Genomic DNA, 10,964 nt, shown 5'->3' with positions numbered 1-10,964 from the left:
CTACAACTGATAGTACATTGCCCCATCACCTGATCTCAACTGGGTCTATGTCTGAACTGACATGCATGAGTTATTTATGAGAGAATATTCAGTTATCTGAAGTGCAGTAGTTACATGCATGCATGCATTAACTAACTGAACTCATAATTAGTTCAACAAACTATTTGAAATAATCTAACTGAACTTAACTCAGTTAACTGAGCTAACTAATTACAACTCAAAGTACAACTCATCCTGATCTCCTTTAATCAAGGGATAACTTCCTCAATCAATGGAGAAATTGCTGCATGTCTTCACATAGACTTCATGTTTCATTTTTCTACAAATAATTAACTCAAGATGAATTAATTAATTATTTTACAAACAGCTGCTAAGATCAAATTCAAATATTAATTCTAAATTTTAGTTTAGGGACTAACTAAAATTGGAATCTATCCCGAAACACTACTTATAGCAATGCTATTTTTAGCATTTCCATTTTTTTCATTACTTGTTGCTATGTCCAACACTAGTACCTAAAATGCTATTTATAGCATTTCTATTTTTAGCATTTCTTGTTGCCATTTTCAACACTACCTCACAACAAGAAAGGAATTCAACTCAAACCTGGTCCTGAACCTTTGGAATGTTCTGCATGCAACACTTCTCCCAAGTGTTGTTGCTCCAACAACTATAGAAACAAAAAAAATCTCCCAACTGACCTCCCTGTTGGGCTAGAAACACCCTCTGATGCTGAAGATCCCTCTGCCACTGACAAGTGCTCCCTCTGTGACCTCTGAGCTATTGCAACACTCCATGCATCTCGCACCATTGCACACCTCTCTATGCCATCCTGCACTAGTGCAACACTCCTGTGCCTCTCGCATTGTTGCAGCCTGCTAGCTCCGCAGTGCCTTGGGATTTCTGCACTGTAACTCTCTCTGCCGCTCCATCCACATCTGTCTCTACCCATTCAACCAGTCCTGCTACTTCTCATCAGGGCTCCCATAGCAAGATCTAATCAAAGAGGTTGGGTCCCTCAATGATCATGCCCCTATTTCAGCCTTTTTGGGATTGTCACTCCACATTGCCCCACCTCTGACCTGGAGGTATGGATGCATGTGATCCCTCTGCCCAGTTGGCTCAAAATTCCCCCCTACTGGAGGTCTGTGGATGAGTGGATGCCTCCACTCGGTCTCCTCTCAGATTCTCTAGTTGTGGCAGCTCCACAACCTCCTGAAGCTGCTTCACCAATTGTGGCTCCTCCACAATTGTCTGAGACTTCTTCTCGCGCTACATGTTGAGAGGTAATTTACTCTCTCTCTCTCAACCACCAAGTTTGCATCAATTTCCTTGCTCCTCAAGGCTTTGCATGCATCTTGAACCTCAAGAGCATACAGGTTCTTAACTTGTGAACTGATCTGCTTCACCTGTCTCGTGGTGATGTGTCGAAGGAAAACCTTTCCCTTACTGAAGACTACATCATAGCCTTTGTCTTCTAGTATTGAGATTGACACCAAATTTTTCCTTAGTCCTAGTACATACTTGACATCAATCAAGGTAACGTGAGCTCCATACTCCCTCTGAAAAAAAATCATGCCTACACCTGAGACACTATACTTTTCATCATTACCCATCGCTATGAGTATCTAGAGATACTTATCCTCCAAGGTACTAAACAAAATCTTGCCATCGGTCATGTGGAAAGAAGCTCCACTGTCAAGAAACACACCACATCCCACCATTAATGAAACGATGCATAAGAAGAGGGTGAAATCTAACTCAATCTATGAGGTCAATGCCTCACCTTCAAATCATTCCTTAGATCCCATCTTGGATTTCTTCAATGGACAATTTGTAGCAAAATGGCCCACCTCATGACAATGAAAGCATCACACTTTCGATTTGTCAAAATTCTTCCTACCATGGGAAGAACTCGATTTGGGATGAGAATCCTTCTCTTTCCCTTTCTTCACCTTACTCGCTAAGGTGGAATTTACTTCATCCTCATTGGATGAAGAACCATCTCTGGTGCTTCTTCTTATCTCCTCCTGCATCAGATCTGACCAAAGTCGTTCCCAATCTGGTAGTTTTTCTCTTCCATTAACCGAGTCTTGGTAGCTATGCCAACTCTTTGGAAGACCGAGGAGTGCAAGACTCACCATGTCATCATCAGTTGTTGTGGTCCCTACACTTCCAAGCTCATCCCTGCAGGTGGTGAGCTTGTTCAGACATGTAGAGATTGTTTCACCCTTTTCACACTTGATTTTTCGAAGCTTGTATTTCAGTGCCAACTTCCTCTGATTGCTGCTATTCTGATATAGATCTTTCAATGTTTTCCACATCGAAAATGGTGTCTCCTTCCCATGGAGTCTCAAGAAAATGTGGTCTCGAACTCCCTCCAAGAGGATTCTCCTCGCTCTAGCCACACATTTCTTCCATTCCGCCAATTCTGTAGCATTAGTCGTTGTTGGCTTGGGGACTTCTTGATCAATGAAGTCCTTTAGACCGTAGTCCTCTAATACTGCTTCCATGCAATCCTTATAGGCTATATAATTCGAGCTACCATCAAGGGCATACTCGAGTCTTAAACCATTGAACGCCATTGGGGAAATTTGGGATGTGATAAGAATTTGAATTCTATAATCAGGAACTTGAAACTTTGAACTTCTCCCTTCTTTGTATACTGTTCTTTGCTTTGATCACCTTTGCTCTGATACCATGTAGAAATTCCCACTATAGATCAATAGATTATGCAATATACTAAAGCAAAATACAAGATCTACTTCTACAACAAACTTGCGGAAGCTTAATCGATTATGAGCAAGATCAAATAAAACACATATAATTGAGAATGAGAAATCAATCACACATGAACATGGAAGAATACTCTGGGGAAAGCCTCAACTAAAAAACCTCGATCTTTGTATTATCATACAAGTGGAAATATGTTCAGATTACAAAAAGAATCTCTCACAAGCTATCCTTCTCTCTCTGCAATCAAACAATACACCTCACAAACTGAATAGACAAAAGATATGCCTTCCCTCAACCCTCCAAGCCTCCTATTTCCTTGCACAGTTTTTCTTGAGGTCCAATGATGCCACCTATGTGATTGGCCTCATCACACACTCACTAAACTGAAGAAGTAACTGCGCAATCCTCAAGGAATGAATTCCTTTTGCATGCAAGAGATATCCTCCATGGAATATTCCTGCAACTGATAGTACACTATCCCATCATCTAATTTAAACTGAGTCTCTGTATGAACTGACATGCATGAGTTATTTATGAGAGAATATTTAGTTATCTGAAGTGCAATAGTTACATGCATGCATGCATTAACTAAATGATCTCACAATAGGTTCAACAAAATATTTGAACTAATCTAATTGGACTTAACTCAGTTAACTGAGCTAACTAATTACAATTCAAAGTACAACTCATCCTGATCTCCTTTAATCAAGGGATAACTTCCTCAATCAATGGAGAAACTATTGCATGTCTCCACATAGACTTCATGTTTGATTTTCTACAAATAATTAACTCAAGATGAATTAATTAATTATTTTACAAACAACTGCTAAGATCAAATTCGAATATTAATTCTCAATTTTAGTTTAGGGACTAACTAAAATTGGAATCTATCCTGAAATACTATTTATAGCAATGCTATTTTTAGCATTTCCATTTTTTTCATTCCTTGCTGCTATGTCCAACACTGTTACCTGAAATTCTATTTATAGGAATGCTATTTTTAGCATTTCTTGTTGCTATTTTCAACATATTGGTCAGAGGATTTTTTGGGATCTAGGTATCGAAGGATCCATTCAGGATCATTTAGCATGGAGATATGGAATAGCACATTAGGTTGTATGGGATCTTGGTATCAAATCTTTTGTTGTGGATAGTAGTGAATTGCTTAAGGGCAGGCAATATTTGGGCGGCAGGATTTGTAATATTTCTTTCTTTTGCATATGGTAAAAATTGTTGAAACCTACCCATGGTATTTACTGTGGTATTTTCCCATGGTAACTTCCCTTAGTATTTTCCTTCGTTTTTCAAGGGAAATAATAAAATAAGGCTTCTAGAGAATACATGTAGCCTATAAAAGGGGATAGGAGCTAGGTATTAGATCATTCAGGTTTTATCTATCTTGTTGTATTCTTCTTGAGAACTTGGTGTGGCCAGTTCCAATTTGATACATGGGACGAAAACCCCATGGGTGTTATTTTGTCTAGTGGATTCATCCAGGGTCCACGATTGTGCTTCAATACATTTGTCTTCTCTTTTTGATAAGAAGTTGTGCATGCCATTGTAGGGGCTCGAGATTTATTATATGGGCTTGTACTATTTACAGTTATTAATATAAATAAAGGATGAATTTCTAGATCTCATTGTGTTTAGTGTTTTGATTGCAATTATTTTTAAATAGAACAATTAGATGTGCCAGATTGGTTGATTATTTCATTGTTTGGGATATTGCAATATCAATGTTTGAAGCAAGAATGACAGTACCTCAACAGCTACAAGTGGTCCAAGAAGCTGTGTCAATTCAACCATCAGTTTTTGTCAAGATTCAATATTATAAAATACCATCATTGTAAAAGAGTCATTATTGTAAAAAATCAGTCTGCCTAGAGTTGAAGAGGCATTGTTGGGAGGTATAGGAATCATTACTGGATGATTTCATGGTTAGGTTATAGGTCATAGTGTTATTGGGTAATCTGCCAAGTACAAGAAAATCATTGTAAATTATATTGCATCGTGGATCATTGTCCCTTGTACGGGATTCCACACTCTTGTTTCATTTCTGGTCATTATAGGGTGGCATGGAGGTGCTAGGCAGGTGCATGAAGTCGCCTACAGGTTGGAGCCTGTGAACACTTCAGGGTGGTAGGTTGGTCTAGGATGTTGGGGCATCCATTTAATTGACTAGTGAATAAACTAGGGCGTTGGGGTGTCCTTCCAATGGGAGCTGGAGAAGAATACTTTTATAGAATTCTAGGAAGTTGTAACTTTCATTTCAGTTGGGACTGAAGATTAAATAATTTATTAGAAAAACGTTCGGTGGTTTTTGACCCGGAGGGGGTTTTCCACCTAAAATTCTTGTGCCTATTGTGTTATTTTGTTTACCTTTTTTACTGGACAAACATTAATAATAATTGAAGATTGACTAATGCTATGAAAAAATTTAAAAGTGCAAATTGCTAAGGAATATTGATTCACCCCCCACCGTGCCTCTCAGTATTTCCAACAATTGGAATCAGAGTTTGGTTCCTTCAATAGTAGTCTAACAACTGGAAGGAGATCATGGAATACACCAAGAATAGAGTTATTTTTTTCAATGGAAATAACTATGCACTTTGGAGTGGAAGAATGCAGGTTCATTTGTTGGCACAAGGATACGAAGTATGGGAAATCATTGAAAAAGTCTTCACATTGACCCCAAATGAACAAGGTAAGAAAAATATGGTATATGATGCAAAGGCTAAAGATATTATTATCATTGGGCTTATCAAATCTATCTATATTAAAGTATTTAGTTGAAAAACTGCTAAAGAGGTATGGGGCAAGCTTGAGAATATATATGCAGGTGACTCACAGGTGAAAGAAGAAAAGCTTCAAATTTTCAGGGAAAATTTTGAGCAACTCAGAATGAGGGAATATGAAGATATTGTTGCATACTCTTAGCATGTTGATGAAACAAAAAGTACATTGGAAGGTTTGGGAAAACCTGTCGACACAAAAATTGTTGTCTGAAATATCCTCAGAACCTTGCCAACAAGATTCAACCCAAAGGAATATGTCCTGGAAGATAGATCGAATATGACCAATCTCAACATAGATGAATTGCATCGATTTCTTATGGCATATGAAATGAGAATTGAAGAAGAGGATGGCATATCTCACTTAGAAGCAACATGTGTCGCATCCAAGAAGACTAGGGAGGACAAGCAAACTCCGAAAACAAAAATTTGCAATTGTAAGGATGAAGAAAAGGAAGAAGAAGAATTTGCAGATAAAGAATTTTCCCACTTCACACAGAAAATGAAAACAGGTACGAGAAAATTCAACGGTAAAATTCCATTAATTTGTTTTCATTGTGGTGAGGTTGGGCATTTTGCAACTAAATGTGCTCATAAAAATGAGGTTGTTATGAAAGGAAAGAAAGGTCCTAGGAAGTTCAACAAGAAAGGCAAGAAGAAATGGTTTAAGAGGAGTTTCTTCTCCAAAGAAGATAGCTCCTAATTTGATGAAGATAGTGATAATGGAGAAGAAATCAACAGAAGAGTATCGTTTATGTCCAAGTACAATAAGCAAGAGGTATATGATGAAGAAGGAGATGAAGAAGAAGAGATGACTAAGGTTAAATTTCAAAATGAAGTGATCAGGGCTATGAAAGAGCTCAAGGTCGAGAAGAATCACGTCAACACTCTTGAAGAGAAATTAAAGACATAAAGGAAACATGTCCTAAATCTTAAAATCAAGGTTGAAGAATAAAAAAGAATTGAAGCTCAGGAAAGAATTAAAGGAAAGCAACAAGAAAAGAGAAACATTGGAAGTTGAAATAGTTTCTCTACAAAAGGAAGTAAAATTGGTAAAAACTCTTAAAAAGTATGCTAACATATCAAAGGAATTAGAAGCACTCATCATCAATCAATGATCATGCATTGATAAGAATGGTCTTGGCTACAAATAAAAATCTAAAAGGGTGTCAACTCCTACTATGACAACAAAATAAGAGGGATATGAAAAATGTACCAAGCAGGTAGATCTCCCAGCTAAGTCAAGAGATCAAGACTTGCGGGAAGAAACATGGAAAACAATTCCTCTAAGAAGATTTCCTCCAAGCATCAACCTATCTTTACAGTCATTTTTATTCACGTTGAAGATTTGGACATAACGCTGTAGAATGTCACACGTATGTTTGGAATGGATATAGTTCCAGGAGATATTTTAGAAATGGATATTCCAGAGCTCAGCAGAATATCAACAGATTTGATTATTTGATAGATGATGTATAATGTTACAAACGTAACAATTTTGGACACCTTGCCAAAGATTGTAGACTTGGAAGTTCTTCAAAGGAATTCTCACAAAATTAGAATGAATAAGTATGGAAAAACAAGATTGAAAGGTGTGCTCTCACTCTCAAGGCTCAAAGTAATAGAAACGTTTGGTGTGTTGACAGTGGTTTCTCAATGCATATGACTGGAGATAGATATAAGTTCATATCCTTGAAGGAAAATAAGGATGGAACTATGTCTTTTGGAAATGACGGGTCTTCAAACGTCATAAGAACATGTGCGGTCACACTTGGAAGCAAGGATGCATTAGCGAAGGATGTGTTATTAGTTGAAAATATGAATCACAATCTGCTCAATGTTGACAAATGTGTGATCAAGGACACATGATGTTATTGAACTCTAATAAATGTGAAATCGGGAAAGGAAAATTTGGAAAAATTGTGGCTACAACAAGTAGAGCTCCAAATGACATATACATTTTGGATGAAAACCTAAAGGGTGCGTTTTGGAAAAAAGATATGAAAGTTGGTTATGGCACAAATGAATGGGACATATAAATTTCGACAATTGGGTCAGGATCAACAAAATGGAAGCAGTAAGAGAAATCCATAAAATTAAAAAACCTACCAATACAATATGTGAATCTTGTTGGCATGGAAAATTGGAAAAAGTTGAGCTCCATACAAAGGAACACTTTGTGTCACGTCTATTGGAATTAATACATACTGATCTATGTGGTCTTATGAGAACAAAAGGCTTAGATGGTGAATTATACTTTATGCTAATAATAGATGATTACGTCAGAATCAAAACCTTCAGTTTCTTAAAGAAAAGGTCTAAGGCATTCAAATGTTTCAAAATATACAAGGAATTGGTCGAAAATGAAACCGATTTGAAGATCAAATGTCTGAGATCAGATAATGGCAGAGAATTCACATCCAAAACATTTTAGCAAAACTGTGACGAAAATGGAATAAAAATGCAATTCTCAACAGCCAGAACACATAGTAGAATGGAGTTGCTGAAAGAAAAAACAAAACCGTACAGGAAATGGCTAGAACAATGTTAAATGACTCAAAATTAGATGATAAATTCTGGGTTCAAGAAATTGATACAACTGTATTCATTATAAACATAGGTCAACTCAAGAACAACTGTAACATGACTTCGTATGATGGAAAGGAAGATCGGCTAATGTCAAATACTTCAAAATATTTGGAAGTAAATGCTACATCAAAAGAGAAGACCAAAAATTGGGCAAGTTCAATTCCCGTGTTGACGAAGGTACTTTCTTTGGTTATTCATGCAAAAGAAAGGCATATAGATGCTACAATTTGAGATGAAAACAAATAGTTAAAAGCATAAATGCTACTTTTGATCAAGACTGTGTTCCAAAGGATAACAATGAGATATTCTCTTCAAACAAATCTAAGGGACTTGAGGTAGAATCTGTGGAGGATGAAAAAGAAGCTCCAAAACAAGACCAATCAAATAAGGAAACAACAGTAAACTGAGAGGAAATAAGAAATTATTAACAGGATGTACAAGAAACTTCTCCAAAAGTTTTAAAATAATGGTGTCAAAATTATCATTCGTCAAATGAAATCATTGGCAACATAAATGAAGGAATTGGTACCAAAAGAAGTCGGCTGCTTCATTCATCACAACAAGCCCACCTTGCTCTGTTAACAACTTTTTGTTAGAAAATTATATATTACAGAGCAATGGAACACATAAAATATATTGCAAAAATATGAACAAAGAATACACATAAAACAAGAGAGACACATTCATACATTGTTCACCCAATTTAGGCTATGTTCATAGAGAAATAGCCAGTCCTTCCTTTTATATTATCCAACAAAATGAAGAGATACAACCTACAAAAAATTCGTTGTAATTCCCTCTTCTCTCTCACACAATCTCCTCTCTCTTTCTCGCTCATAATATGATGTACATAGACGCAATACAATTCCCTCATATATAGTAAGGGATTTCCTTCTAGGGCAAAAACACTAAATTAAACATAGCTTCTACCATCAGATATCCTCCTAATGAATGACCCGAATTGACTACGAAATCACAACATTTTACAAGGCAATTTTACATCTATTTTTTGCTTCAGGAGTGTTACCCCTGCCAGGGGGGTCTCCCAAAGATTGCAACCACCCAACCCCCCAAACCCCCCTCGTAGAGCAAATATTATGGGTGGCGTTGCTACCACATTATGAACTGGGGTCCAATGCGGTGATACCTCTGAATAAAGAAGATAATCAGGCTCCACACCCAACACTTTTGAGCCTAGCAATTTTGAGGAAGCTAGTCAAGATGAACATTGGGCAGCAGTTATGAATTAAGAACTAGATCAAATTGAGAAGAACGACACTTGGGAATTGGTTCCATGACCGAAGGATAAAATGTTATTGGAACTAGATGGGTCTTCAGAAACAAATTGAATGAGGATGGACGTGTTACGAGGAATAAGAAAAGATTAGTCTACAAAGGATATGGACAAGTAGAAGGAATTGATTTTGAATAAACATTTTCTCCCATTACCAGAATGGAAGCTATCAGGATGTTTCTCACTTATGCATGCTCGAGAAAAATCAAGGTGTACCAAATGGATGTTAAGTAAGCCTTTATAAATGGTGAATTGGAAGAAGAAGTTCACATTGAACAACCCAAAGGTCTTCTGCTCTCTAACAAAGAAGACTACGTCTGCAAATTAAAGAAGGCACCATATGGTCTCAAGAAAGATCCTAGGGCTTGGTATGCTCGTCTTGATGGATATCTACATCAACAAGGATTTAAGAATGGAAGTGCTGACAGCGATCTCTATGTGAAAGTGGATCAAGATAACCTAACGATTATCAAGGTATATGTGGATGATATAATCTTTGGAAACAATGATAACAGATTAAGTAAAACCTTTTCCACAAATATGTAAAGTGAGTTTGAAATGTCTCTACTTGGCGAGCTGACATACTTTTTATGGCTTCAGATATCTCAACAAGATAAGGGAATATTTATATATCAAAACAAGTACATCAAGGAAATGCTCAAAAAATTCAAGATGGAAGATTGCAAGTGTGTCCGTATCCCAATGGTAATAGGTTGCAAGTTAAGTTTAGAATATTTGTCAAAGGATGTGGATCAGAGGTTGTATAGATCTATGATTGGTAGTTTTCTATATGTGACAGCCTCTTGGCCAAATGTAATGTAGGAAGTTGGACAAGTAGCAAGATTCGAAGCAACACCAAAAGAATCTCATATTATAATCGTCAAAATAATTCTTCAATATCTTAAGGGCACATCAGAATATGGTTTATGGTATCCCAAAGGAAACAATCTAGTTATCCAAGCTTATACAAATGCAGATTAGGCGGGAAGTGTTGATGATCATAAGAGTGCCAATGGAGTAACATTTTATCTAGGTGGTTTCCTTGTTTCATGTTAAGTAAAAAGCAATCTTCAATCTCATTATCCATAGCAGAAACATAATATATCATGGTCGTAGCTTGTTGTACTCAAGTTCTCTGGATGAAGCAAACTTTGCAAGATCTTCAAGTCAAGTTTTATGAGCCCATTCCCATATTCCGTGATAACACCAGTGCCATCAATATCTCCAAGAGCCTTGTGATGCATTCCAAAACAAAGCACATTCCAATCAAATATCATTTCGTTAGAGAGAAGGTTGACGAAAAGAATATCAAGCTTGAATATGTTGGCACAAAGGAACAAATTGCTAACATCTTTACTAAACAATTACCTCGTGAAGCATTTGAGTATATTCGCCAAAAGCTTGGGATTCTCCCAAGTTCTCACTAAACTCTTTCTCTTATCTAACTAAGTATAAAGGGGGAGTGGAGGTGAGCACAGGTCCGCACAATGGTAGTTTGTTAGGAGGAGTTAACCTTTTCTATTGATGTCAAAGGGGGAGAAGAGGCAGTATGA

The sequence above is a fragment of the Pinus tabuliformis genome, chromosome 8 (assembly GCF_031772625.1).
Source record: "Pinus tabuliformis cultivar Carrire ecotype Pingquan chromosome 8, CPIR1, whole genome shotgun sequence".
Classification (NCBI taxonomy): Eukaryota; Viridiplantae; Streptophyta; class Pinopsida; order Pinales; family Pinaceae; genus Pinus; species Pinus tabuliformis.
This window is presented reverse-complemented; position numbering follows the sequence as displayed.